The 24,620-nt window shown below is 44.7% G+C and overlaps 1 pseudogene; it reads right to left on the bottom strand.

The window, feature by feature from the left end:
• Nucleotides 1-1,172: 1,172 nt before the first annotated feature.
• On the bottom strand, nt 1,173-5,528 carry LOC110367263 (annotated as a pseudogene).
• Between the last annotated feature and the right edge of the window lie 19,092 nt (nt 5,529-24,620).

Here is a 24,620-nt window from a genome sequence, read left to right as displayed (position 1 = left end):
TCACTTCCAGTGGTTCCTGTCCCAGACGCTTGTGATTCATCCTTGACCTGCAGCAGTTCACGTCTCAAACTGTTTTTTACGCTATCTGATCTTGTTTGGCTAAATTCTGAGTCCTCTGTTTCTGGTCATTACAAAGTTAGGACAAAAACAAAAAGTTTAGTTTTTGCTGAATGTTCAATTAAGAGTGTTCTAGTGATTTTAATTTTCTCACATTCATTTCATGATACTGCAAAAAATGTGTGAATGTCGCTAATTAATTTAAGTGTCTGCAATTACACCCAAAATGATATAGTTGTATATCTTTCCATGGTGAAAGTTTGGAAGCAGACTGACATCTTTGTTCCACTCGGTATGTTCATGGGGATCTAAACCTTCAATCCCTTTTACTTTATCCTAGTATCAGGCCTTGGTGTTTTCTCTTTGGTTTGGAACATCATATATTTTCTATTTCCGGGATACTGCATGCCAACTGGCACATTGCTGCCTTTCACTGGTGAGGATGGCGTATGCCAATCAAATAAAAAAACTTTATCTTGTAATTGATAATGCTGGTGAACCTGATTTTCAGTCAAACAGAGTTAAGTTTATTGAAAGGGATGAATAGTGGCAGGCAAGCAGAACCAGACTTGACCAGATGCAGGCTGAACCAGACTAGTGAAGAAGGCAGGAGCTGACCAGAACAGACAATCATGGATCGAGGAACCACCAGAACGGGTATAGTGAGTGGCTGGAACTCAGGCACACTTGTGCAGTACACAGGCAACCTTCAACAGAAGAGTCCAGCTGACTGAGCACCAGAACTGGTAGAGGCAGAGCACATCACAAAAGACAAGATGAGATGTTCTGGCAGGGATGAGTTGGCTGAGGCAGGTGTGTGTGTGTGTGTATATAATGACATGGAAACAAGTTGGCAGTAATAACTGGCAGCAGGTGGAGCTGATCTGGACTGACTGGTGACTGAGGAGACTGAGCTGATTTGATAGTGACCGGTGGCTGAGAGGTGACAGGCTGCTAGGATGGCAGGAGATAAAAAAAAAAAAAAAGTCCACAACAAACAAACACAAAATCATGACACATCTTACTGGTATAAAGATGAACCAAGTAAGGTTTTTATTGACACTGATTTAAATCCCAGACAGGGTTTTTGCAGGTGTGAACAACTCAAAATGAAGACTTTTTAAGACAAAATTACTTTTAGGAGTAGTTTCACTACAAGGTACTTTTTAACTTCACTTGAATGATATCAAGGATTGCTACTCTTTAGTAAAGTTTATGACAACTCTACCCAATTGCAATAAATATCATCTATTGAGCCTGCTGCGCCATTTGGCCCTGGCGGTCAAGTGAATATACTGTAAACAGCAGATATTATTACGGTATTATAATGGCAGGACTTAGCATTGTTCTGACAAATCTACATTACCTACTGTTATCGATTTTATAAGTTTTGTGTAGAAAAAAAAAAGATTTGTGTCATCTGGTATCTAGAGCACCCAGAAACGTATATATCCATGTATTAATAGATCAACTAGAGATGGTCTGGGTGCAAGCCAAATCTGAATAAAACCCAAATTCTGACATTCAATTTCACCCCTTTCAAAAACACACAACTGAAACATATTCTAGCTTGGAAAACGACAAAAAAGAAATGCCTTGTGGCTGTTATCCTAACACAAAAAGTAGTTGAATTATGCCATGCTAATTACACCAAAATTGATTAAAAAGATTAATTTTCTGTCCTGCACCTGGTACCATTACTCAAGCCTGAATGCAGCCTTTGTATTCTGCATAGAACGCCTCATCCCAGGTTACTGTGTTAAAGGTTAATATCTGTATAACTTTAACATACACTATCATATAAATGCTTATATATTTTCATAACACTGGGTATGAATGATTGATTATGAATGATTATGAGCCTTCTTCTATTGAAGTTCCAGAAATGTGTCTGTTGCTGCATTACACCTTTCACCATTCGAACAATTCCTCTGAAGGAGACAGATCTTCCACAGGGTAGCAGAAGCGTCCAGCAAAGAGAACGCTCATGGTGGGGTTATGGCGGATAAAGAAGAGGAAGGGGTTGCTTGCAAGGAACATAGGTCTCCCACAAAGGTTCTCCCCAAACCAAGTTGTGGCAGCAGCTTCAGTTCCCTCTTCATTCACCTCCACAAAAGCTTTGTGGGAGACTTTGGACAGAAAGAGCTCCTTGCAGCCAGACATACCTGTTCAAGGAAAGATAAGACAAATAAAATGACAACCATTTTCATAAATGTATGAAGGTATGATAATTAAAATTCTGAAAATTATAATTACAAAGACTGTAGCTGCCACCTTGTAAAAAAAAATAGTCAAGTTCAGTTTTATTCTGAAAATATTGATCAATGAATCTTCATGCTTCCAAAATCTGAAACTCTGACACAGAGATCACTGCTGTAAACTATATGTAACATATCTGTCTGTTTCCTCCACGTCTCACCAGTGAGATCACACTTTGTCTCATCAAAGGCGTCCTTCATGCCCATGCTGCTCAGGACTTCCTTCAGGCCATACGCCTCCTCCAGCTTGAATCGAGGCAGCATCACTTCCAGCCGAGAGATTTCCATCTTGTCTGGGTGAGTCCACTCCATGAAATTCTCATAGGTCAGGTTTTTCTCCAGCTGGATGGATAATATATCACATAGTTCAGAGAGAATCTAGAGTTTTATCAATCTGTGACACTGAGAGAGTCCTACCTTCTCCAGACCGGTTGTATCGTCTTCGATATTTTCAGGTAAAATGATGAGCATGCTCAATTCCTTCCCTTTATAAGGCATCTCTAGGATCTGTCCAGCAGAACATTTCAGACATTAAAGAAATATCCTGGCAGCTTTGCATGCTGTAAAAAAACCTGTAATTCATTATATTAACATTTTAACTGATTATGTGCTTCACTAAGGAGCATTATCACAGATTCTTCCTCCCAGCAGGTATCACACTTTATAACCATCACTGCTCCCACCAGTCTAAAATAAGTTGTTCACGTCACTGCTGTTATTTCATTTTTAATTTTTTTAATATATCATTTTTTTTTACAGTTTTTTTTTTCTTGCACACCAGGTTCATTTTGTACCTTTTCAAGTCACCCTACTCAGTTGTACTTTTAATTTATTCTCAGTGAGCCATTTTTAATAACTAGACTTTTTCCCTCACCTTCTGCTGATCCACCTGAATTTCTCCACTGTGGGTCAATAAAAGATCACTCTGTTCATTACCTGACAGTTAACTTCAGGAATGGAAGTGTTGGGGAACACTGAAATGTGTCGCATCATCGCTACTGGTTTTGTTTCTTTCTGTGGAGAAAAACAAGAATTCAGGGATCTTAGAAAAAAACAAGTGGGTGGAAGAAACGAATAGAACTAACTGAAAGTCAGACAAATATCCTCAATAAAGAGCATGGTTAAAAATATCACAATAATGAATATCAGAATAAAAGAGTAATTCTTCCTCCTTGATGATTGCTCCTCTTTATCCTGGTGTACAGTGTAATTCTTTGCCTTAACAGAGCCATGATTCACTTCTACTGATTGGTTTCATTTGCTGTCATGTTCACTGTTACCTTGTTGAGTCTAAACTTGCCCTTAAAAGTGCAAACTTTCGGAAATGGTTGATCCCAGGTTCCTTTGAAGTAGATGGCATTAACCAGGACCATCCTGGTCATGCTGTTCACCTCGCCCTCAGCCACTATATCTCTGATTTTTCCTGATCACAACATGGACACAACATGGATCAGATGAGAACCAACACCACAGAGGCTGCAGCTCTTAACAACATCACAATTACACACTTCTCCACCAGATGAAGCTCATGATGTTTAGATTTGTGATGGTGTGTGTGTGTGTGTCTCCAGCTCTGAGTTGTAGTGAGTCCTGGTTTGGGTCAAAAACTCCTGGAAACACAAACAGCAAATTCATAATTTAAACCTAGAAAAACAATCACCTACCATCAGTGATTGCTTCACTTTATGTAGTGAAACAATACTGCAGCCAGCATTGCTTTATTAATTTCATTCTATGACTCTAATGATGATCTTAAACATTCAAAGTAGTTTTATAATAAATCAAACTATCCTAAACATGCCCATGTTTGCTCAGGGTGACTAACACACCCTCACCTGCAGAAAGCTGTAGGTCTGCTCTCCATACAGCCTGTTCGCAACACTGAGAGCAAACGGAGCTCCTGGCTGGTTGAGATCTCTCAGCAGTTTGGCAAACAGACTGTGGACATCATCCTGACAATCCTGGGTTTTCAAGCACTGAGGAGGAAAAAAAATATCACAAATCTACGTATGTGTCCCTCTAGGTTATATGGTCTTATGAGTCCAGATTTGCCCTATCCCAGAGTGAAGGGCACACGAGGGGAAGAAGAGAGCCGGGTGAAGTGATGAGCCCATCATGCCTACTGTCTACTGTACAAGCCTGTGGAGGCAGTGCTATGATCTGGGGTTGCTGCAGTTGGCCAGGTCTGGGTTCAGCGTTTTATAAAATAAAGTTGTTTTCCCCTTTGGTGGTGTATTGCACTATTTGAATCTGTACCTAAATGTTACGGCCAGTGGCCTTTTTGTCTGTTTTGTTTTTCTTTCTAATATGTTTGCAGGGGTAGTTGCAACTTCCTGCCAGCTGGGGCCACTCTGGAACCTTGCAGACCTCCAGAAGTCTCCTCCTGGCTTACCTTCAGCTACTTCCTTCTACCATCATCCCCATTCTGGATTGGACACTCGCCTGATTGCCTCACCAATCAGTGGAGAGCCCTCCTTATTTAAACTCAGCTCTCCCTCTCAATCAGGGCAGCTGTGTTTTAGAGCAGCTTGCCACACTGCCGGTTGTGTTTTGTTTGTTGTGATGTGTTTGTGCTTTACTGTAACACTCGTTTAACCTGACTATTGAAGGCTGTGTCACTCGTCTGGCAATTTGCCGTGGCACTCTGTTTTAGCCTCTCAACTCCTGGTTGTGTTACTCGTCCCCTGTTTTCTGTGACACTTTGTTAACCTGTGTATTGAAGGCTGTGTCACACAATTTGCCGTGGCACTCGGTTTTAGCCTTTCAATTCCTGGTTGTGTTACTAGTTTCATGTTTTGGTTTTGTCTTGTGGTTTGTTTAGTGTTGATGCTGTTTCCAGCATCAACACCTTAGTTCTTGTGGCCTTAAGTCATCTTTGGGTTTCTTTTGTCATTAGATCATGTCCTGTCCTTTTTGGTAGTGTACATATTGTTTCTATAGCCAACTTATCAATAAATTGTTACATTTTTTCTCATACTCTTTTGTGTTGGCTTTTTATGTTACCTCCCCTGTACCCCTAGACCTTTGGGGTCGTAACACTAAACTTTAAATGTTCACTTGAACAGATGATTAATATTCCACAGTCTCAGGTATGTAACAATAACTACAGACCCTCCATATGATCTGAATGCCTTTCTTTACATTTAGCAATACCAAGAAGATGGTGTTAGTTTTACTTACCTGTTTCACTTTCAAGTGCTTCTTATTTGTCATCTGTCTCGTCAGCTTTTGTGTTTTCCTCAATTCTTTGTATGAGGTATGCACAGCAAATCGCACACAACATGGCTATTGGGTAGACACCACCAAATCCCTCTGGAAACTGCTCAGAGGCAACAGGTAGTTACTACCACTGTGGGTGTGACACTTTCATCACATTTATTTCTTGAGTTGGACTTTCACAAGAAAGGCAATAGGATACCCTTCAATGTTCTAGCACAAATGTAAAAACATTTTTATTTTTGTAATTTTAACCTGCTAAGCCATAAAATAAACACAATATATTAATTAATTAGTTACTGTAGATTTCTTTACGATAGAAATCTGTAAATGACTGTAGATGATCCAAAATACAACTAGGAAAACAATAAATACGTTGTCCTTGTAACACCTGGAGCATTTAATAGACAATTTGGAAAGGAATTGGTGTTACAAACTGACCAGAGACATAGCTGGAATGGAGAACAGACAGGAGTGAAGGGATGCTGACAACTGGAGAGTATTAGAGCTGTTATGAATATAAGGTTTTTGTGTCATATTTGAGGTATTTGAGGATGAGCCGAAATGCAGACAATAGCTCGTGAGCCGCATGGTGAAGTGGATATTGACGGTTTATTGAGAATAAACAACAACACTTACAGGCAGGCAACAGGAAGCAAGAACATGGCAAGGCGGAGACCAGAACAGGGTAGTAAGACGGAGGATCTGACAAAGAGTGTGACTGAATTGGCTGACAATGAGCGGAGAAGATGGAAAGAACATCAGGTGGCGCTAATGAACACAGGTGAGATGAGTAAAGGTAATTAGACTGAAGGAGAGAGAGAGCAATAGACTGGTAGGGGCAGGAGGAGAACAGAATCTAACAGGGAAACATGATGAATGACCAGACATGTGAGAATAACCTAACTAACCAAAGGACGGTCAGGCAGTAAATAGAAATAAAAAAGTAACATCAACATTACATTTGACTTCATTTCAATCCAATTCTATCTATATATTGCCAATTCACAACACATGTCATCTCAAGGCATTTTACAAAGTCAAATCCAATAAAATCATACAGATTGGTTAAAAAGTTTCCTCCTTAAGGAAACCCAGCAGATTGCATCAAGTCTTGACAAGCTGCATTCACTCCTCCTGAAAGAGCGTAGAGCCACAGTGGACAGTTGTCTGCATTGGCCACGGCTTTGCAGCAATCCCTCATACTGAGCATTGCATGTAGTGACAGCGGAGATTGAAACAGAAAGAACCCCCAGCAGAACCAGGCTCAGTGAGAACGGCCATCTTCAACGACTGACTGGAGGTTTGAGTAGACCGAGCCAAAACACTGAAAGAGTACAGCAGCACTGATCCAAGACTCCTTTCTACATTAGATAGTAATGGCAGATGATCTTCCACAGTGTATGGTGTTGGTCCTGATAGCAAAGAATTACAATAGTCCAGCCTTGAAGTAACAAATGCATGGACTAGTTTTTCAGCATCGCTCCTGGACAGAATGTTTCTAATTTTGATGATATTCCGGAGGTGAAAAACGGAAACTCTTGAAACCTATTTAATATGGGATTTAAATGACATGTCTTAGTCAAAAATAACACCAAGATTTTGTTTTTACTTTATTACCAGAGGCCAAATTAATGTCATCCAGTTTAAGTGATTGATTAAGAAGTTTGTTTTTTGAGGACTGTGATCCAAAGATTACAACTCCTGTCTTGTCAGAATTTAAATGCAGAAATTTTAAAGTCATCCAGCTTTTAATGTCATCAAGACATGCCTGTAGTTGAAGTAATTGATTGGATTCATCAGGATTTATGGATAAATTTAGCCGAGTGTCATCAACATAACAGTAGAAATTAATCCCATGCTGTCTGATAATTTTGCCACTCAGAAGCATATATATAGTAAAGAGAATTGGCCCAAGGATATTATTAACATGAACAAATTGGAATCTGTCCGACAGGACTTAAACCAGCCTAATGCATTCCCCTTAATCCCTACAGTATACTCAAGTCTTTGTAGGAGAATATTGTGATCAACTGTATCAAATGCAGCGCTGAAATCTAACAGGACAAGTAGAGACACAAGTCCATTATCTGAGGCCATGAGAATGTCATTAGTGACCCTCACCAGAGCTGTTTCAGTGCTATGATGAGCTCTGAAGCCTGACTGAAACTCCCCAAGTAGGTCATTACTTTGTAAATGTCCACATAGTTGATTAGCAACTACTTTCTCAAGAATTTCAGGTAGGAAAAGAAGATTAGATATAGGTCTGTAATTTATTAACTCATCTTGATCAAGAGAAGGTTTCTTAAGTAAAGGTTTAATAACAGCTACTTTAAAAGCCTGTGGTACATATCCATTTGCTAAGGATAGATTAATCATGTCTAAAATAGGGCCACTAATTAAAGGGAATACCTCCTTAAACAACTTGTTTGGGATTGGGTCCAACATGCAGGTAGAAGGTTTAGATGAAGCTAAAATTTTAGATAGCTCAGAAAGCTCTACTGCTTTCAAACAGTTCAAACACCGCGCAGGTTCTAAAGTTTCCTCCAACGCTGCCTCACTTACTGAGGACGAGGTAATCATGTTTGGTAGGATAGGATGCCAATTATTTTATTTTTAATAGAATCAATTTTATTTATTAAGAATCCCATACAGTCATTACTGCTAAGAGCTAAGGGAATGGATGGATCAACAGAGCTGTGACTCTGGGTAAGTTTGGCAACTGTACTAAAGAGAAATCTAGGATTATTTTTATTCTCCTCAATTAATGATGAAAAATATGCTGCTCTAACTCTGCAAAGGGTCTTGTTATACAACAGTAGACTGTCTTTCCAGATTAGGTAGGATTCCTCTTGTGTAGAGCACCATTTTCTCTCCAATTTCCTAACATTGTGCTTCAAGGAACGCAGCTCTGAATTAAACCAGGGAGCCAGCTTCCTGTGAATAATCACCTTCTTTTTAAAGGGAGCTACATCGTCTAATGCAGAACGCAATGAGGAAGTCACACCGTTAACAAAGGTGTCAATTTGTGAATGGGAAGAAACAACATTGCTGCCATCTGCAGGGCATTTCTGTAATACTGAGGATATTAAAAGGGGGACAGACTCTTGAAAGTTTGCAATCAGCAATCAGGTTTATGATGTATGATGGAGCTTGATTATTAAGGGCTTTATATGTAAGAAGGGCAATTTTAAATTCCATTCTTGATTTAACAGGAAGCCAATGAAGGGAAGCTAAAACAGGAGAAATTATCTTTTTAAAAAAAATCATCAAAACTCTTGTAGCAGCATTTTGGATCAGTTGGAGGCTGAACTGCATTTTGTGGACATCCTGAAAGTAAAGAATTACAATAGTCAAGCCTTGAAGTAACAAATGCATGGACTAGCTTTTCAGCATCACTCCTAGACACGATATTTCTAATATTGGTTATATTCCAGAGGTGAAATAGTCACAGGAGAAAGTTCAACAGGTTTATTTGGAAAGTGTGACAGCGGGTGATGGTCCAGACTGAGACTCTGGGTACGGACACTGGTCTGGCTTACAATGTGAGGATCCGGTAATCCAAGGAGGAGGTAAGGTCTCTGAGGAGAAGACAGGGAGTGGTAAGCAACAGAGGAATCAAGAGTCATCAAGGTGCGCACCAGGAGGCCTGTTTACCACTATGTGAGTTAACCAACTGCCGCTTGTTATCAGGAACTGCTCTCCTTTATCAAGGTCTTGATTGGCTCTTAACAAGTTGCAGCTGTCAGCCTGCAGCACCTGTCACAACCTGCCTAAAGAAGAGAAAAACACATGCCCCGCACACTGCTTCTGAAGATATAACACATGCAACGTTCCTTGCACTTCCAAGCAAATTGGAATCTGTCAGATATATAAGATTTATACCAGCCTAATACTTAGACAAGTACTGACAAGTCATTTATCTGGGCTGCCACCTTACCGTGGTGGAGGGGTTTGGGTGTCCCAATGACCCTAGGAGCTATGCTGTCAGGGGCTTTAAGCTCCTAGTAGGGTCACCCAAGGCAGACAGGTCCTAGGTGAGGGACCAGACAAAGAGCGGCCGAAAAGCCCCTTATGATGAATTACATAAATGGGCATTGTGTTCCCTCACCTGGACGCGGGTCACTGGGGCCCTACTCTGGAGCCAGGTCTGGAAGTGGGGCACGTTGGCGAGCGCCTGGTGGCCGGGCTTTTACCCATGGAGCCCGGCGGGCTCAGCCCGAAGAGGTGACATGGGTCCCCCTTCCAATGGGCTCACCAGCTATGGGTGGCAGTAGAGGGCGGGGACCTTGGCGTTCTGATCCTCGGCTGCAGAAGCTGGCTCTTGGAACATGGAATGTCACCTCTCTGGTGGGGAAGGAGCCTGAGCTCGTGCGCGAGGTTGAGAGGTTCCGACTAGAGATAGTCGGACTCACCTCGACGCATGGCTCTGGCTCCCGGAACCAGTCTCTTTGAGAGGGGTTGGCCTTCCACTCTGGAGTTGCCCCTGGTGAGAGGAGCCGAGCTGGGGTGGGCATACTTGTTTCCCCTCATCTCGGTGCCTGCACATTGGGGTTCACCCCGGTGAATGAGAGAGTGGCCTCCCTCGGCATACATGTGGGGGGACGGGTTCTGACTGTTGTTTGTGCTTATGTGCCAAACAGCAGTTCGGATTACCCACCCCTTTTTGGAGTCCTTGGAGGGGGTAATTGTAATGATTTGCTTGTGGTGAATCCAAAGTTTAGCCAAACACGGAGCTGATGCTAAAAAAGGTGTTTATTGACAAAGATGATGGATCCTCCAGGTTGACAAAAAGGCAAGGCTGGGACAAACTCAAAAACAGGACAGATCATGCAGGGCAACAGACAGAAAATATAAACAGAGGCTGCAAGGCTCTTACCAGGAGGTAGCGGACAGGGACAAGAGGAGATATTCCGGCAACTAATCGAAAACGCAGGCGGGCTTAAATAGGCAACAGAACAGGAGAGCAGGGCGGGACTAATTAACAAAAACAGGTGGAGGTGATAAAGGGAGCAAGACTGATAAACAAAAACCTAAGGTAAGAAATAAGACTAAACAGACACGGGCTGAAATAAAAACTAACAACAAAAGACCAGATAACAAAAACAGGCTACACATAAATCTAAAACAAGAAACAGAAATAATCCTAAACTGAAAAAATAACCAGAACCACAACAGAACATTACAGAGCCCCCCCCCTCAAGGGCGGATTCCAGACGCCCTCCAAAGTCTAAAGAAAAACAAAACAAAAATCAGACCGGGCGGGTGGAGGGGGCTACAGGTCGGAGGGCCAGAGTCAGAAAAAGAACACACAACCAATACACAAGTCCAGAACACAACACACACAAAAAAAACAACCCTCAAAGGGCGAATCCCAAAAATAAAGAGTCCAAACAGTCTAAGTGACCGTATGTCTGGTCGTCGTCCCGGAGGACGGTCCTGGCGAGACAAGATCTCCGGCGGTCATCCCGGAGGACGGCCCAGACGAGTCAGGAACTCCGGCGGTCGTCCCGGCGGACGGCCCAGACGAGTCAGGTTCTCCGGCGGTCGTCCCGACGGACGGCCCAGACGTGACAGGTTCTCCGGCGGTCGTCCCGGTGGACGGCCCAGACGTGACAGGTTCTCCGGCGGTCGTCCCGGCGGACGGCCCAGACGTGACAGGTTCTCCGGCGGACGGCCCCGGCGAGACAAGATCTCCGGCGGTCGTCCCGGAGGACGGCCCAGACGAGTCAGGAACTCCGGCGGTCGTCCCGGCGGACGGCCCAGACGACTCAGGTTCTCCGGCGGTCGTCCCGGCGGACGGCCCAGATGTGACAGGTTCTCCGGCGGTCGTCCCGGCGGACGGGCCAGACGTGACAGGTTCTCCGGCGGACGGCCCCGGCGAGACAGGTTCTCCGGCGGACGGCCCCGGCGAGTCAGGATGTCTGGCGGGCGTCTAGGAGGCCGTCGGCGGATCAGGGTGACAGGAGACCGTCGGCGGAGCAGGAACCTCGGAAACCCTTGGCGGGGTCTGGAGAGAGAGAAAGCAGACCCTGGCGCCGGACTACAGGCTAAGGAAGGCGCCGGACTACAGGCTAAGGGAGGCGCCGGACTACAGGCTAAGGGAGGCGCCGGACTACAGGCTAAGAGAGGTGGTGCCGGTCTATAGACTAAGGGAGGCGCCACACTACAGACTAAGGGAGGCGCCGTACTACAGACTAAGGGAGGCGCCGGATTACAGGCTGAGGAAAGCGCCGGACTACCGGCTGGGTGAGGCGGCGCCTGCTTACTGACTACAGGCGACGGTGCCTGGTCACTGGCTACAGGTGGCGGCGCCTGGTCACTGGCTACCGGTGCGGGAGCCTGGCTACAGGCGACTGAAGAGGGAGCCTGGCTACAGGCGACTAAAGAAGGAGCCTGGCTACAGGCGACTGAAGAAGGAGCCTGGCTACAGGCGACTAAAGAAGGAGCCTGGCTACAGGCGACTAAAGAAGGAGGAACCTGGCTGCAGGCGACTAAAGGGGAAGCCTGGCTACAGGCGACTAAAGAAGGAGCCTGGCTACAGGCGACTAACGAAGGAGCCTGGCCGCAGGCGACTAAAGAAGGAGCCTGGCTACAGGCGACTAAAGAAGGAGCCTGGCTGCAGGCGACTAAAGGGGAAGCCTGGCTACAGGCGACTGAAGGGGAAGCCTGGCTACAGACGACTAAAGGGGAAGCCTGGCTACAGACGACTAAAGGGGAAGCCTGGCTACAGACGACTAAAGGGGAAGCCTGGCTACAGACGACTAAAGGGGAAGCCTGGCTACAGACAACTAAAGGGGAAGCCTGGCTACAGACAACTAAAGGGGGAGCCTGGCTACAGGCTACAGAGGCCACAGGACTACAGACTACAGAGGCCACAGGGCTACAGACTACAGAGGCCACAGGGCTACAGACTACAGATGCCACAGGGCTACAGACCACAGAGGCCACAGGGCTACAGACTACAGAGGCCACAGGGCTACAGACTACAGAGGCCACAGGGCTACAGGCTTTAGGAGGCCCCGGGCTACAGGCTTCAGGAGGGCCCGGGCTACAGGCTTCAGGAGGCCCCGGGCTACTGGCTTCAGGAGGCCCCGGGCTACAGGCTTCAGGAGGCCCCGGGCTACAGGCTTCAGGAGGCCCCGAGCTACAGGCTTCAGGAGCCAAAGTCAGACCCTTAGCCACCAGGAGTCTCAGGATCAGCTCCTGGAGGGTCTCAGAAAGAGACATCCAATAAAGTCTCTCCCAAAGTTGGCTGTCCATGAGGGTAATAAGGGGTCTTGGCTTACACACAACTCTGAAAGGCTCAAAGTCTCCAGGGGGCCCCGGTTGTTGAATCCCCTTCAGAGGTCCCGAGTGCCCGAAGAGCGAAGGATCCCCCTGGGTTCCCACATCGCAGGTCTGCGCCGGACCCCTCTGGGTTCCCACGTCGCAGGTCTGCGCCGGACCCCTCTGGGTTCCCACGTCGCAGGTCTGCGACGGACCCCCTGGGTTCCCACGTCACATGTCGGCGACGGACCCCCCTGGGTTCCCACGTCGCAGGTCGGTGACGGACCCCTCTGGGTTCCCACGTCACATGTCGGCGACAGACCCCCCTGGGTTCCCATATCGCAGGTCAGTAACGGACCCCTCTGGGTTCCCACGTCACGTGTTGGTGGGGGCAGGAACCCCCTCCTGAACCCCCTCTCGTGACTTGGGCGGAGGCAGGTCCTCCCGGACCCCCTCTCGTGACTTGGGCGAAGCCAAGTTCTTCTGGACCAATTCTCTGGAATTGGGCTGAGGCAGGTCCTCCTGGACCCCCTCATTGGGCTTGACGGGAGCCGAGGCGTCGGCCAGACCCTCGGTGACAGACTCAGGAGCCGAGGCGTCGGCCGGTCCCTCGGTGACAGACTCAGGAGCCGAGGCGTCGGCCGGACCCTCGGAGACACACTCAGGAGCCGAGGCGTCGGCCGGACCCTCGGAGACAGACTCAGGAGCCGAGGCGTCGGCCGGTCCCTCGGAGACAGACTCAGGAGCCGAGGCGTCGGCCAGACCCTCAGAGACAGACTCAGGAGCCGAGGCGTCGGCCGGACTCTCGGAGACAGACTCAGGAGCCGAGGCGTCGGCCGGACCCTCAGAGACGGACTTAGGAGCCGAGGCGTCGGCCGGACCCTCGGAGACAGGTTTGGGTCGGCTATAGAAAGCCTGGAGGGCAGATCTGTAATGCCCCTCAACCTCTTTTAATTTTCTCTCCAGCTCCTCGGAATAGTGGCAAAAAAGGGCTTCTTTGAGGCGTTTTATGAGGGGTGCAAAAGTCCTTATTTTGTCCTCCAGATCCTTGTGAACAGCTTCTGCAGCGCCACTAGGAGGAGCTGTGGGCGGAGTCGGACAGGGAAGTGGAGGACCCCGGTCTGCTGAACAGGAAACAGCGGAAAGAGATGACGGGGCAACCGGCAAGGGCTGAGCAGCAACGACCGTTCGAGGCTGACCAGGTTCAGCAGATGGCTGCTTAGAACGGCTGGAGGAGTGGTCAACAGGCCGCCGTCTTTTCCTCCGGCGGCGGGATGATGGGCTTGGCGGAGATACTGATTCCTCCTGACGGGAAGGGACCGCCGACGCCAGCGGCGATTCATGCGCCTCATCGCCAGGAGAAGGAAATGGGACCGACTCCAGAAAAAGGTCCGGACGGAGCTCCCGGATCACCTCCGTGTCAACCTCCAGAAAAAAGTCCGGATCCGGCTTGAACGGCGGTGAAGGGGACTGACAGGAGAAATCCGGTGAGTGGCTGCGAGAGGTGAATGGAGCGCAGGTCTGGGCAAGCATAGCTCCTCCGGTACGGAGAGAACGTGTTGGCCTTGGATTCATGTGGCCGGAATATACTGTAATGATTTGCTTGTGGTGAATCCAAAGTTTAGCCAAACACGGAGCTGATGCTAAAACAGGTGTTTATTGACAAAGATGATGGATCCTCCAGGTTGACAAAAAGGCAAGGCTAGGACAAACTCAAAAACAGGACAGATCATGCAGGGCAACAGACAGAAAATATAAACAGAGGCTGCAAGGCTCTTACCAGGAGGTAGCGGACAGGGACAAGAGGAGATATTCCGGCAACTAATCGAAAACGCAGGCGGGCTTAAATAGGCAACAGAACAGGAGAGCAGGGCGGGACTAATTAACAAAAACAGGTGGAGGTGATAAAGGGAGCAAGACTGATAAACAAAAACCTAAGGTAAGAAATAAGACTAAACAGACACGGGCTGAAATAAAAACTAACAACAAAAGACCAGATAACAAAAACAGGCTACACATAAATCCAAAACAAGAAACAGAAATAATCCTAAACTGAAAAAATAACCAGAACCACAACAGAACATTACAGTAATGGAGAGTGCCCCTCCTGGGGACTCCCTCGTTTTGCTGGGGGACTTCAACGCTCACGTGGGCAATGACAGTGGGACCTGGAGGGGCGTGGTTGGGAGGAACGGCCCACCTGATCTGAACTTGTGTGGTGATCTGTTGTTGGACTTCTGTGCTCGTCATGGATTGTCCATCACAAACACCATGTTCAAGCATAAGGGTGTCCATATGTGCTCTTGGCACCAGGACACCCTAGGCTAGGGTGACCAGACGTCCCCGTTTTCCGGGGACTGTCCCCGTTTCGGACCACCTGTCCCCGGCTAAAGCTGTCCCCGGAAATGTCCCCGATTTTACCTAGGGGGAAAATGTGTTGCGGTAGCTGCTTGCGCTGCTGATAATATAAAGACGAGGAACAGAGCGCACCACTAGATGGCGGTAATGATCCTTTTGGATGTCAGATGCCATTAAAACACGAAGAGGAAGAAGAAGAAGACGAGCGCACCACTTTTAAAACAGAAGAAGAAGAAGTGAAAAGTCGTCAACTGGTGGCAACTGATGGGGAGCTGCTGTGTTATGGTAAGTGTGTTAATCGATTCATTTTATTTGGATCAAGCTGATCCTGTGAGAAATGTTTTTTTTTCCAGGTTAAAAAATAATCAAAAAGTAAGACAAGACCACGAGTTGCTGCTCACATGAGTAAAAGACACTCAGATAAAATGTAACAGAATGATTGAAAACTCTTTGTAAGGCGCTAATCTAGTACGCTGGTTCTCCAGGGATCAACAAGGGTTCATCTAAAGATGTTTTAGAACTGATTGGTGACCTTTACTTTATATTTCAGATAGTTAGTTATTAGTAGAGTTATTACAAGTTGTTTAGCTGATTTATGGTTGTGATTTATGAGCATAGACTTCCAGGCTTAGGTTTAGCTTTTCTACTGCTCAGTTTGGATTTATGAAAGTTCCTCATGAAAAAATAGGAGTCAGTACCAGGAAAACTGAATGAGAAAATATTTACATGATCTGAGAACGATGGAGGAAGAGATAACTGCCTGTTTAAGGTTCATTTATTATGTTGTTTTTGCTTGTATCTCCTAGTATTGTGGTAATTAGCATTTTTTGTATTTAATCAGAGGAAATAATAATAATAATAATAATTGGACATTTTCATGTTGTACAATCTAATGTTTTTGGAAGTGATTTTAAATATATAATGTCTCTGTTTTAGAATAATGTAAGATTGATACAAGAGGTGAAAGGAAGAGAATAGGAAGACAGTAAGAAGATTAAATGAGAGTGGAGGAAAATAGGAATATTGATGTAAAGAATGATTGACGAGAAGGGAGAAATATTTACTTAGAGTATTAATAAAGTTCAAGTGATAAAGTGCTGATATGATATACTCAGGTTTGAGCTGAGAAGCCCAATTGTCTGAGGATATAACCTCTTTCTGAGTCTCTGCACTGAACATGAGTTTCACTGCACTTCCCTAGCTGTGGCACAATAAAGAGGCAGTTTAGTTTTTTTTTTTCTTGTGTTTTAAAAATTTCAGTTCTGCACATAATATATCCTCTTCTCCTCTTATTTTATCCAGACCTCTAGATACCGTGGCTGATGGCTCTTCAGACACAAAACGCCTTGAAGAAACCAGAGATGATCTCATGTTAGCTGACTCACTGACCGGAGTTAACTCACTTTAAAGGATCAAACAATATACTCACACATCAGCTACTACCATACACATACACATAATGTAGTTATACACACTTTATGTAAGTTTATACATGCTCATGCTGCACTACACACAAAATCACTTGCATTCATGTCAAGGGGTTTTCCAAGTCTGTGCCTTTGTTTTACCTCACATCACCACAATCCATTGGACAATGTCTTGTTCCAAACAGGCTCTATGCACTATGTGCTCTATGTGCTTATAGCCCATTATGGGAGAAATTAATCTGCTTTGTGATGCACAGAACCCTTATGTGGTCAGTTGACAGTAAGAAACATATATCATCCTTTACCAGCGGGCTTGACTGCTACTTTTTGATGTTACGCAGAAAAACCTATTTCTCATTGGTATGTAGACGTGAACAGAATGAGTATTTGTTGCAGTTTTTTGAAATTTGGGGGACTCTGTCTCCACAGACAGCCACAGGCTAAATGTTTGTATTTACTGGTTTTTCTTTTCCTCATGTCACTTGCCCCTTAGGGGGTGGCAGAGCTCTTTGGGCTACACAAAATTGAAAAACCCTGCTAACCACTCTGGACCCCTCCACTCCCACCACTTTGCCCCAACCCAGAGACACAGTTCTAGTTTCTATTAATAACACTATTTATTGATTTTATTAATCTTAGGATGCACTAAAGTTCTGGAGAGGCACATTCCTATCTTTTACACTTGATTTTTATTGTTTAAATATTAATAAACATGTAAAAATAAATGAAACCATTACTGTCCCCGTTTCCTAATTTCATCTTGATTAGATGTATTGATTTTTATCCACGAGCAAGAAATGTCCCCAGATTTGATTTTAGAAATCTGGTCACCTTACCCTAGGCCGTAGTTCAATGATCGACTTTGATGTCGTTTCATCTGACATGTGGCTGCATGTCTTGGACACTCGGGTGAAGAGAGGGGCGGAGCTCTCCACTGACCACTACCTGGTGGTGAGCTGGCTCCGATGGTGGGGGAGGAAGCCGGTCAGACCTGGCAGGCCCAAACGTATAGTGAGGGTCTGCTGGGAACGTCTGGCAGAGTCCCCCGTTAGACGGAGCTTTAACTCCCTTCTCCGGGAGAGCTTTGAACACGTCCCGAGGGAGGCGGGGGACATTGAGTCTGAATGGACCATGTTCCACGCCTCTATTGTTGAGGCAGCTAGTCGGAGCTGTGGCCGCAAGGTTGTTGGTGCATGTTGTGGCGGCAACCCTCGAACACGCTGGTGGACACCGGCAGTGAAAGAAGCCGTCAAGCTGAAGAAGGAATCCTTTATTGGCCTGTGGGTCTGATGAGGCCATGGAGAAAGACCTCTGTACGGCTTCGAAGCGATTCTGGTCAACTATCCGGCATCTCAGGGGGAAGAAGCAGTGCAGTATCAACAGTGCTGACCTCGACTCGGGACGTCGTGCGTCGGTGGGCGGAATACTTCAAAGACCTCCTTAATCCCACCAACACGTCTTCCATTGAGGAAGCAGAGCCTGAGGACTGTGGGTCGGGTTCTCCCATCTCTGGTGCTGTGGTCACCGCGGTTGTTAAAAAGCTCCTCGGGGCAAGGCCCCAGGGGTGGATGGGATTCACCCTGAGTACCTTAAGGCTCTGGATGTTGTGGGGCTGTGTTGGCTAATGCGGCTCTGCAGCATTGCGTGGACATCGGGGGAAGTTCCCCTGGATTGGCAGACTGATACCCCGATGTGCATCTCTTTATGACCACATCTCTTAATGGCTTCTTCTAGCAGAATAATGCATAATTTAAAATGGGTTTCTTGAAAATGACAAAGGTCTCAATGTCTTCCAGAAAACAAGCAAAGTGGTCGTTTGTATTAAAATTTGCCCCAGTTTCTAAAAGCACCTGAGATGCTTCAAGCTGTGTCTAAAGATCCATCAAAATGTGTGCTCAAGAATTTGAATCAAATCCTGAGGTCAGCAAGACATTCATAGCTTTAACGAAACTGTAAGGTACTAGTACCACTGCTGTCTGTAAAAACTGCTCATATTTTTACCTAAACATTGACCTAAATATATTTATGGACAAAAGAACCTAAACATCCTTGTTCGTTTCCAATATGCAGCAGTGTTTTCATTAGGCATTGAGACATTTCTCTTGCACAACCGAATATACTTTAATTTTAAAATGTTTACTAATGTACCTTCAGGCAACATCACACCTGCATTTTTGTCTTTCAAGACATTGCAGTGATTGGTCTTTTAGAGTTAAGTAGGTTTAAGGAGGAGATCAACCAGAATATTTTGTTCCTTGGAAATGGGTTGTCAGGACTCTAAATTACATCAATATCATGAGTCCACATCACCCCGGTTCTAAGCCCTTCCACTGGCTCTCTGTATCTCAGAGAATAGACTTTAAAACAATTCTGTTAGTGTATAAATCCATGAATGGCTTAGCTCCTAAAAACACTATTTGTTTAGAGTTGCCTTTAACTGTTAATGTGGAAGCTTGTGGTCCAACTTGTCTTATACTTTATCTGACCTGCTGCTACTATTCCAATGCAATGTGCTTGCCTCTGTCTCTGTAATGCTTTTCTTTCCCCTTTTTTGTTTTGTTCATTTACAGCACTTTCAATCGTCTTATTGCTGCAAAGTGCTTCATAAATAGATATGCCTTGCCTTGCCTTGCCTCAAGTGTTTCCAGTACACATTATTATGGTCTTCTCTTTAACCACATTGCATTTGAAACCTTTTACACCACATCTTAATTGACTTCTTTGACTTTCATCTATACACTTTCTGAAGGTCTTTCAGACTTTATCCCATTAAGAAGGTCTGCACTTCTCTTTATTTACTGTTCCGTTTAAGCATCAGAAAATCTCAAGCAGATAAACAGAAGGTTTAGCTAAACAGGACACAAGTGACACATCATTTTTGGTTGATATGTTTGTCAGATGTAACGTTTTTCAATTATATTCTTCTACAAGATTCAACTGTTTGGAACTGTGATCTTTTTTATTGCCAAAGTGCTGGTTACTTCCTGGATTTTATCACCATTTTCATGTCTGAATATTTCATGATCAAAGGTTAATGACTTAATGGACAGTAAATCTATCCACCCATTATCTTTTCCCTCTTATCCACATAACAATACAAGAAAATGTTGGTGCCTGTCTCCAGTAGTCATTGATCAAGAGAGACATAAATCCTGGATAGGTTGCCAGTACATCACAGAAGACAGACGGGACAAATAGAACCGCACAGAAACACATGCGTGAATGCAGGCGCGCACACACGCGCGCGCGCAAACACACACCCACACATATGGATATCCTTGTTTAGAATACTTACTGAGGACCTTGTCTTGACTTTCACTGACATCCATTTATTTTCAACCCTTTCTATGGCCTTATTCTAGCCCTAACCCACCTCAATGTCTTAGTCCTAAACCTAACCTCTTACCCCTCCAAAAAGTTGAGGACTAACAAAGATCCTCAAGATCAAAATCCTCACTTTGGTGGTAAAATACAAAAAGCAGGTTCTCACTCAGCTGCAAGAACAAGTACACAAACACACACACCCACACGCATACAAACACACACACAAATAAAGTTTAGTTGTACGACACATTTCAACAGCAAGGAAGTTCAATGTTCTTTACATCATGAAAACATAAAAACATCAAACTCATCGCAACAGTCACTGGTTGTAAGACCAGTAACAACATTATATCTTAATTCACACTCCCCAGCCCCGGATTTCATTGCAGAAATCTTGTCACCTTAAACTACAGCAACAGTGGCTACATCAACAGCTGCCACAGAGTCATTCAGCAATACATTTATGACCTGCCGTTTCACAAAAGACGTTTCATGAGGGACAATGACTGAAGTGATTCGCTCTCGTCAGCAGCAGCAGGATATAGGGATTGCAAGACCCAGCTTTAATATTGGTAGTCCACTTCCACTTGTTTGCAAGCAAATTTACATATTAGTTAACATTTAGAACAGTTAAATATTTAGTTAGCAGCTACCTAGCTAAATATTTAGCTCCAAAGTAAATATTTGTGAGAGTGCGCTTGTGTATGTAAGGTTTATCCATGAGAAAAATGTTCAACAGTGGTTGTGAAGAGCCAAAGACCCACCACCCAGAGCACAGAGGCAGACGCCAAGGGAACTAAAACCCCAGATTCCTGAACAGACTTTCAAAGCAAAGGTGCCAACGGGGTCAACACAGGGATCCATCTCCCCCACCCAAGGGAAGAGGAGAGACGGCCCCTAGGAAATCCCCCAACAGCCACAATGCCGAAGCCCCCGGGAGCCATTGGGACGAGCCCATGGGCTCTGCCGACACCCAGGTAAGACAGAGCAGATCCAGCTATGGGCCCTAGGGACCCAAGGCAACAGGGGCTGACCAAGCAATGGGGGGCCAGGCCTTGCCACTATTCTTGTGGCTGGTTCTTCTACACTTTGACGAACAAACAGCAGGTTGTAGCATTGCTGCTGATCAGGCGCATGAGTAGGTCCCTAAATGCAGATGGAGCAACTATGCCCATATTTTATGCGCCTTTTGGTGGCAAAAACCTGTGGAGTACTAAAAGTAGATACAGACATTCAATTCCTAATCCATAGGGTTAAATATGATGTCAGTCCACCCTTTGTAGCTAGACCAGCTTCAACTGTTCAGGGAAGGCTGTCCAGAAGTTTTAGTAGGGTGTTTATGGGAATGTTTGACCAGTTTTCCAGAATTGGATTTGTGAGGTCACAGTTTGATGTCGGACTAGAAGTTAGAATAAGTTAGACTGGAGCCCGGTCATGTTGGAAGAGAAGGGGCCATCTCCAAACTGTTCCCGCAAAGTTGGGAGCATGGAATTGTCCAAAATTGTCTTGGTATCCTGAAGCATTCAGAGTTATTTTCACTGGAACTAAGGGGCAAAGCCCAGGTCATGAAAAAAACAGCCCCACACCATAATGCCCCCTCCACCAAACTTTACACCGGGCAAAATGGAGTCAGACAAGTACCATTCTCCTGGAAACCACCAAACCCAGACTCATCCATCAAATTTCAGATGGAGAAGCGCGATTGGTCACGGCAAAGAACGCATCTCCACTGCTCTGGAGTTCAGTTGCAACGTGCTCTACACCACTGCATCCAACGCTTTGCATTACACTTGGTGATATATGGCTTGGATGCAGCTGCTCAACCATGGAAACCCATTCCATGAAGCTCTTTGCACTGCTCTTGAGCTAATCTGAAGGCCACATGAAGTTTGGAGTAGTGTAGTGATTGGCTCTGCAGAAAGTGGCTGACTTTCTCTCACTATGAGCTTTAGCATCCACTGACCCCGGTCCAACAGTTTACGTGGCCTACCACTTTGTGGCTGTGTTGCTGTTATTCCCAAACACTTCCATTTTTAATGCTACAGCTGACAGTTGACTGTGGAATATTTAGGAGCGAGGAAATTTCACGACAGGTTTTGTTGCACAGGTGGCATCCTGGAATTCATTGAACACCTGAGAACAACCGATTCTTTCAAAAAGGTGCACAAAAATAGTCTGCATTGCTAGGTGTTTGATTTTGTACAACTGTGTGGCCATAGAAGGGACTGCAACACCTGATTCCACTAATTCGCATAGCATATACTTTTGGCAGAATAGTTTAGCAGCCACACTGATACATCAGTTCGAGTTCTTGGTGTCTATGTATATAATGTATTTTTTCATTGATAATATTAAAGCTACAATACTTTTGATTATTATTTTATATTTTCTAGTTTTATATATTGTTTACTTTGTGCATATCTGCATGCTCCATTTGCCTTTCACTTTGCTGTTGGTGCACCTGAATTTACCAACTATGGGAAAGCATGGGATATTTCTAATCTATTCTAAAACAATAAATATGTCATTTAAATAAATCCTACGGTGTCTTTCATTCATTTTACAAATAATTTAGGCGACGGGCTGCCTCTTTTGGACTTTGCAACTAACCCCAAGAAAAGTCCCGTGCCTGCTGCAGATGTATTTCTCTCTCACTGACCCAGTCGGAAAAATGGTCTGGGATCACATTTGTGTCTTTTCATCCCAGAGGTCCAGGCAGTCTCTGGGCAGATCATCTACTGCTACAGGACTTGTAAATTCTAACCCTAACCCTAAACAAGAGGTGGTGTCAATGGCTGGTACAACAAAGACAGGTTTCCAATTTAGAAATATTTTGGATGACAAGACCACTTTGGGTCTTATTATGCATCTCGTGTAGATCAAAGTTCAACTGTGTTTCAATATCTGTGTCTGTGTCACTCTTTTGTATCAGCTGTCTGTTAAGACAAGGCCTATTTAATTCTGTTTTTCCTATCTATTTCCCTCTTTTGTTTCTTTCTGTCCTGCTTTTGTCTTTTGAGGTTGTTTTTTTTCTGACATACCAATCTTGTTTTTTAAATGATCTTCATCTCTCACCTTTGTTCTTGTGCAATGAACTTTTTCCACTTGAGCTGTGATGTACATTATTATTTTGACCTGTTAGACTGATGCAAAAACAACTTCAAAGCCTTTCATTAATTTTATTCAACTTCAAAACCAAATCCTCTGATAGCTTTTGTTACATTACAATGTGTTAAAGGTAGAGTGGACAATTTTTCTGGAAATGCAGGTAAGACATGCCTGTTACCTTTTGAACAACTGCTCATGTGCAAGACCAGGACATGTATGTACCATTCAGCTGCTCAGAGCGATCGCATGAAAAAAAATATCTCCCAGATCCACTCCGGTCTAATTTCTTTTCACTGAGGATTTCTTCTTCCAGCTATGATAGTAGCCACAGCTTTCCTGGGGCAGACTGACTGAGGCAAGGCTGCCATACATCGACACAACTGGGCCAAGGTGGCCAAGTGTCTTGTCCAAGTAAGCAATTACTGAGGCAGTCGGAGTGGGGATCAAACTGGCAACCTGCCAATTGCAGGAGGAACTCCCAAATTCCTGTGCTACTGTCACCCCTTCTAAACACTAGAATTGCATATGTGCAGCCAACAACCGGAAACTAACACGGAACGTGGATGCACATTGGCATTAGGTGAGCACAAGGTTTACCCAGACAAAAGTAATCGGAATAAAGGGCCGATTGGAATAAAAATGCGTAATGTGAACAAGGCAATAATTGAATTAGGTTCAATCAGAATGCAACTGTAATCCGAATGAGACGGTGGTTTATGCTAACTGATAATCCAATCAACGTGTATATAAACGCCTGTCATGATAAAGTTATTCCGAATGTGGCAAACTGATCCAAGTGCGAGTGTGCGCTCTACGTAAAAATTACATATTTCTGCGTTGGTGAGTGTTTGTTTTCCAGCTTGGGCGCTCGGAAAACAAACAAACTTGTTTTAACTGCTTTGTTTGTTATTTCTTGTTGTTTAGCAAAGATGGAAGTACTTGCTCTTCTGTGTTTTTTTTAGGGGAATTTGATAACAGGGCATGTCAGAGGGGTTGGCATGTGGGACAACCAATAGATAAGATGATCCCCCAGAACATAAAGATCAACCACTATACCTTTAAGCTAATTTTGTGCTAATTTAAGTTTTTATCATCTTCTCCTCTTTCAATCTGTGATTTGAATTATCATGGCTGTTCCGCAGGAACATGTTTTTCTAGTTTTAGTTTAAATCAAGGCTCCCTACAACTCTCCCGTGCCAATAAATGTTTCCCTTGCTATTTTAGAGGAATAGACACTTGTATTTGATATAACTTTTTCTACATATTCACACATTTACTCTGAACTACAGGTGTGAGTTTCATATGAGTGTGACAATGTTTGGGGTAAAAATAAACAGAGGGGATGTGATTTTGGCAGCATTTATGGCTGGCCTGGACAGCCCGCAGTTCGTTTACAGGGAGAATCCCTCCACAGAGGATGCTACTTTGCTCACCTGCAGCATCCCAACACTTATGTTCGGATACTATTTTTGGACTTCTGTTCAGCCTTTAACACCATGCTCCCAAGCAGGCTGGCCCTGAAGCTGCATGACCTGGGATTATCTGCTTCTACCCACCCCACAAACATGGTTGAGAAGTTTGTGGCTAACACCACTGTGTTGGT

This window comes from Fundulus heteroclitus, chromosome 21 (genome assembly GCF_011125445.2).
Source record: "Fundulus heteroclitus isolate FHET01 chromosome 21, MU-UCD_Fhet_4.1, whole genome shotgun sequence".
In the NCBI taxonomy this organism is placed as follows: domain Eukaryota; kingdom Metazoa; phylum Chordata; class Actinopteri; order Cyprinodontiformes; family Fundulidae; genus Fundulus; species Fundulus heteroclitus.
The sequence above is the reverse complement of the archived record's forward strand: the minus strand, read 5'-3'. Positions and strand labels throughout refer to the sequence as shown.